Below are 6,000 nucleotides of genomic sequence, written 5' to 3' on the forward strand. Positions count from 1 at the left end.
GAGGAAGTGTTGGGAATTGAATTGGGAGATATATTTGTTTATTCAATTGAATGTTAAATTTATAGGAGGTGGGTTTGTGACATCCCTAATTTGACCCTAGTCGAGATGTGATTTCGGGACCACAAAATCGAGTTATAAAATTTATTAAATATTAAAATTTGCATATCTTTATGTGTAGAAGTGCATGTGTGAAAATTTGAGATTGTTAATTTAGCCTCATGAATGTGAATTTCATTTGATTAACTTAGTTGAGAACTTAAGAAAATATGATAGGTGAATATGTAAGGACCAAATAGTATTAAAATATGTAATCAAAGCTCAATGAGTCTAGTTTCTTATAAAATAAGCAGTGCAAGCAAAGGAATTTCCTATAGAGATATTTAAAGTTGTGTGTGTGATTGTAGAATGAATCAAATCCCACATTACATTTTTAGAAAATCATTATAAATAGTACAAAACTTTTATAAGATAAAATTTATATTCTTAGACTCCTTAATGAGTCTAGTTTCAAATGAACTAAACAAGAACATATTTTGAAATCAGTACAATGAGAAATTTGATTTAAGTAGTAAAGAGTGGTCAATATAGTCAAACAGTGAAATAGGGAAACTTTAAGAAAATTCTGGTTTTGATTGGCCAAACCAAAAATCCTGAAAATTTTATGGATAGAAGATATATGAGTCTATTTTCGGGGAAAATTTATGGCACTTCATTTGGAGTTTCGTAGCTCCAGTTACAAATAATTTAATGATTGTTGCTCAAGAAAACAGCTTGTAGTGAATCTGTGATTTTGTTGTAAACATTGATGAAACTAATTGAGTTGCTTATAAGCTATTGCTGAATTGATGTACAAGATAAATATATAGGTGTGAGGCCAAAATGGCTAAAATTTAAATGTGTGCAAGTTATCCGAATGGCTATTTTATAAGCGTAAGCAATGTATATGTAATATGTGTTGATAGTTTTATAAATTGAAGGTGTAGTGACTTATATGTTGTTTAGCGAATGGTTGTCATGAGAAGAATGTAAGTCATGTGTGTATTTTCTTATTTAGTTGGAAGTTTATTGAAAGGGATATATATATATAAATATGTATTAAAGTCGAATGATATTATGACATGAAGTTAAGGTACATGCTATATGCTTATATTGAATGAGGTTAATGAATTAACTATGATGATGTATCAGGCTTAAAGTCCCATGAGCTTAGTCTTGGTAGCTGGATTCGGATTTTTTTTAAACCTAGCAGGCTATGGCTAAGTGCTTTGAATTATTTCAAACCGAAAACCATTTGTATATCTTTAAGATAAGGATTTAATTAGTTTCATAAAAATTTACTAATTTGAGTTGTATTCGGCAGGATGTGCAAATACAAGGTATGGATTGCGTTTGGTCATTTACGTATATGTGATAAGGAATATGTTTGGTCCTTTATATACGTATACGAAACTTTAATACTTGTCATGATTTGATTATTTGAAATATTAATATGAATATGAACTAAAGAACTAAGCTCCTAAATACATATATACATTTATGTATGTGCACGAAATGAGTGCATATGATTAAGTGGTTAGAGGTATTGAAAGATTGAATTGGTAATTGGTAACTATGGAAACGGTAAGTGTACAAAGGTCAAGATATGGTAAGTGATACTTACTTGCTATGTGAACTCAATTTCGTTTGTATTACAAATGTACTTGGGGAATCACTTATGAGATGGTTATAAGCTATATTCAACGAGTATTAACTCTATCAAATTGTTTATGTAAGATGAATTACATGTGCATACATAGGGTTTAATCTATGTGACCGAATGGCAATATGTCTTGACATTTCAAAACGTGATTTGTGTAAGGCCTAATCTTAAGCAACTTAGTAATAAATCAACAATTACGGATGTTCAGCACATTAAGTTGGCCAGGTATGTATTATGTACTTGTGTAGGCTTATTAAGCCCATCGAGACTTCACTTGGATTTTGTGTAAGTTATAAATGTATTTAATCCAGCAAAGTTAATTGTTTTACTTAAGACTTACTAAGCCTTGAAAGCTTACTCTGTTGTTACGTTTCTCTGTTTTATAGATTATCAAATTTGGTCTTTGCTCAGGGATCGTCAACAACTCGTCACACTATCACTATCCACTGTTTGGTACTGCTATGTTTTAGATTATCTTATGGCATGTATAGAACAGACTAGTGGCGGAAGAATATTTTGGTTAATGTATATAAGCCATGCGAAAATGGCATCTTTTGAACGTTTACTTAGAGAAGTTTAAATTTTATCCCTGGCTGTGCTTAGTACTTATTTAAATGAATGATTTTTATTTCAAGAAAAATTTCAAAATTTTACTGATCTGACATGAGTTACAAGTCCGGTAATGCCCCTTACCTATTCCGGCGACGGTTATGGGATAGGGGTGTTACATTTTATTGGTATCAGAGCTACGTTTTAGTCTATTCTAGGACTAACGTAGCACGTGTGAGTCTAGCTATACATGCCATAAAGTGATAAAATGATAATGTGATGATTTACGCGGTTAAAATGTGTTTTTAGTATAATAATAAATTTTGATCTGATCGAAATGTGTGAGATGGTATTGAGAGGATTGGAACATGCTTATGATGTGTCAAAATTGAGAAAAGAGTGAATTCTGAATATGATATGCTATGTGAAATGTACTTGTTGATTTTTCGATGTGCCTTTTTCGAATGATGCAATGAATTTTATGATATGCATATATCATGTGCGAACTAGAAGTATAAGCCCTAAGGTATGTGATAAATTTAGTAAGTTTTGAGTAATTAAGTTTAGTATAAAAGTTAGAATGGCATGTTATAAAGGTATGATATATGAATCATGGCCCATTGATCTTACTTTACTCAAATTTGTTTACGAGATAGTTGTGTATAAAGCATGTATCCGAATGATCATTAGAAAATAAACTGTGAGAATTAGGTGGATATGTGATCCTTGTATATATAAATCGAATGTCAAATGAGAGTTATACATTATGTGCTTGTATACAAATAAAGCAAATGAAATGCCAGTGTGATAAATTAGTGAAATATATACTTGATGGATAAATATGCATAAAAGTTCAGTATGTTATATCCAGGCTAAGTCCCGAAGAGCATTCGTGCTGGTGTTATATCCGGGCTAAGTCCCGAAGAGCATTCTGCTGGTTATGTGTATTCGGGCCTTCGTGCCTAGCAGATTAATGCCAGTGATTCGAGCAAGTTTAATGTTCTTCACTATATGAATTCAAAGTTAAATGAAAAGATACGTTAAAAGTGTACATATATGATGTTTTATAGACTTGGTTAAGTTATTTCAATGTGTAATAACGAATGAATATAGGCACTATGTGTGCGAATGAATTGAGGCACTGTGTGTGCGAATTCTTTAACCGAGCACTATGTGTGCGAGATCGGTCAGTGGGCACTGTGTGTGCGGATTTCGTTTCATGTAAGATCTCGTCTAGGATGACAGCATTGATTTGTGATAGTGTGTAAGACTGTGTTTAGTACACTGGCATCACTTGTGCTAAGCTCTATGCCTATTTGACTGTATACGGGTAACTTTAAATATGATTGGATGTATTGAATGAACTAAATGTTCAGGTACGTGGAAGTTGATCTTCTTTTGGAAATAAGTTAAGTTGAATATTTAGATATGATAATGTTATAAAGGATATTCATTAGGATGTTTAAGAACATTGTAACACCCCAAACCCGGCCCAGACGTTATGGCCGAATCTGACGTGCCACATTGGAGTTGAAAACCCACGTTCCGTTTTAGTGTTTTAAAACCATACATTTTATTGAGTTAACAAAGTGTATGGAAGCTGGGCACCGGTAGGTATCCGAGACAGAGGAGGTGAGCCATGAAGGTCGCTTAAGTACCAAGCTCTTTAATTGGATCCAATCTAGACATGCCCACAACCATAGCCACATTTTGTTATATCGAGTTTAAATTTGTTTAAGTGGACGTCTTTGATAAATCGATTAATCGTGGTGTTAAGATATTTTGAAAACAAGTATCATTTTGAAAACACGTCCTAAGTCTAGCCCATTTGAATAATTATTAACCAATTTTAAAGTTATTAAAATTAAAATAATTAGAAAAGAAATAAAAGGAAAGTTAAAATTGGCCTTATTACAACCCAAAATAAATAATAATTAAAGGAAATTAAATGAAAACCAACACTTATTTAAAAGTCCAAAGACAATCACCGTGGCCACTCTGAATCCCTCCGCCCAAGTCCCCACATCAAGGCTCACTGCAAGGTTAAGGAAAGGGGTGAGTTTGGAAACTCGATGTGCAACAAGCCCTTTCGAGTGCCCAAAACAATAACGGCCTATTGGGTCTAAGCCCAAATCCAATCTCAATCATGCCTTCGAGTAGTAGCCCTTTTCATATTTCATATTTCATATCTTGGGCGAAGCCTTTTCATATTTCATATTCTTGGGCAAGCCTTTTCATATTTTATATTATCAGTAAGCGGTATGGCCCTTAGGCCCATTTCAATGTCACATATAATTTCAATGAAAGAATGCAACCCATTTGGGAGACTACTCAACCCACCATCCGCTACTCTCCACCGTACCAACCAACACACCATGTGGGATTAACTCAACCCACCCGCCAAACTCTCCTTTGGCGGCATAGTGCTTTATCATAAAGCGGAGGCCTAGCCTCTTTTTAATAAGCAGGGCAAAAGCCCTTTCAATAAGCGGGGCATAAGCCCTTTTGATAAGCAGGGCATAAGCCCTTTTGATAAGCGGGGCATAAGCCCTTTTCACTTCCTCCATCCATATAAAACCCAACCCAATGCATTTATGATTACCTCATGTGCATATCATACATATCATGTGCATAGCATACATACCATATTTATCAAAATCCCATGTATTAAAATCATACATAAACCCTAGGGGTATAATGGTCATTTTACCTAGGGGCAAAGCGGTCATTTTCATATTATAAGGGTAATCTCGTAATTTTACCAAAATTAGGGTTTCCATGTTCATTAACGATTACTAACAATCCATGGGTGCAAGCAGTGATTACGGCCCATTTTAGCAAAATCGAGTTATTGGGCCTAAAACCCTAATGGGCCCTACTTAGCCAATTCGTCGTCTAGGCCCACTTAGCCTATATTCCATAACGGTTTTAACGGTCTTATCATGCAATTTAACGATTTCGTTTTCTACCAATTTTACCCAAATGGGCCGAAAGCCTATTGGGCCTATTGCGACCCTCGAGGCCCAACTTACCGTGAATGCCAAAATCACGTTCTTACCGTTTCAATGTTCCGATCATAATCTCATCGATTCTAACTAACTAGTGAGCGTTTGCTTGCTCACAAGTCCTCGAAATGCCGAATTTGGCATTTACTTTTCGGCATTCATCGCTTTAAACTATGAAAAGGGTTCGTTACACACCTGATTTGCGATATTCCTTGACGAGATCTCCTATGCGATTTCTCCTATAATCAACCACTTATAGATTAGACCATGTTAATATTAAACCAAATCGAAAACTACCTATTATCATCACTTACACATTCGGCCACCATCCACAATGGCCCTTGGGTTCATACCTTTGCCAAGTTGATGACTAGATTTAGTCACTCCGATGATCCAAGCTTTTCACACACTCCTCGATCGGTAGCCTTTAATCCTCACTAGCACCAACAAACCAAATAACACCAAAAACCCTTTTAGCCTTAGTCGACAGAGGGGTTTTCAGCTTTTCTTAAACCACAAGATACAAATGGAAAGAAGGTTGAATACTTACCAAGAGATCTACTCGTTGAAGAGCGTTCCAAATACCTTCCTACCCCATATCCATTGTGAATCCAACTTAAACATGCGTAGAAAATAGATCTAAATATTAATTCCCAAATCACTAAAATATGAAGCTTTCGACTTTTCGGCAAATATTAATCTAAGCTATTACGAGGGTTAGTACACACATTACGGGTTGAAGTTGAA

Source organism: Gossypium arboreum, chromosome 3 (assembly GCF_025698485.1).
Source record: "Gossypium arboreum isolate Shixiya-1 chromosome 3, ASM2569848v2, whole genome shotgun sequence".
Lineage (NCBI taxonomy): Eukaryota > Viridiplantae > Streptophyta > Magnoliopsida > Malvales > Malvaceae > Gossypium > Gossypium arboreum.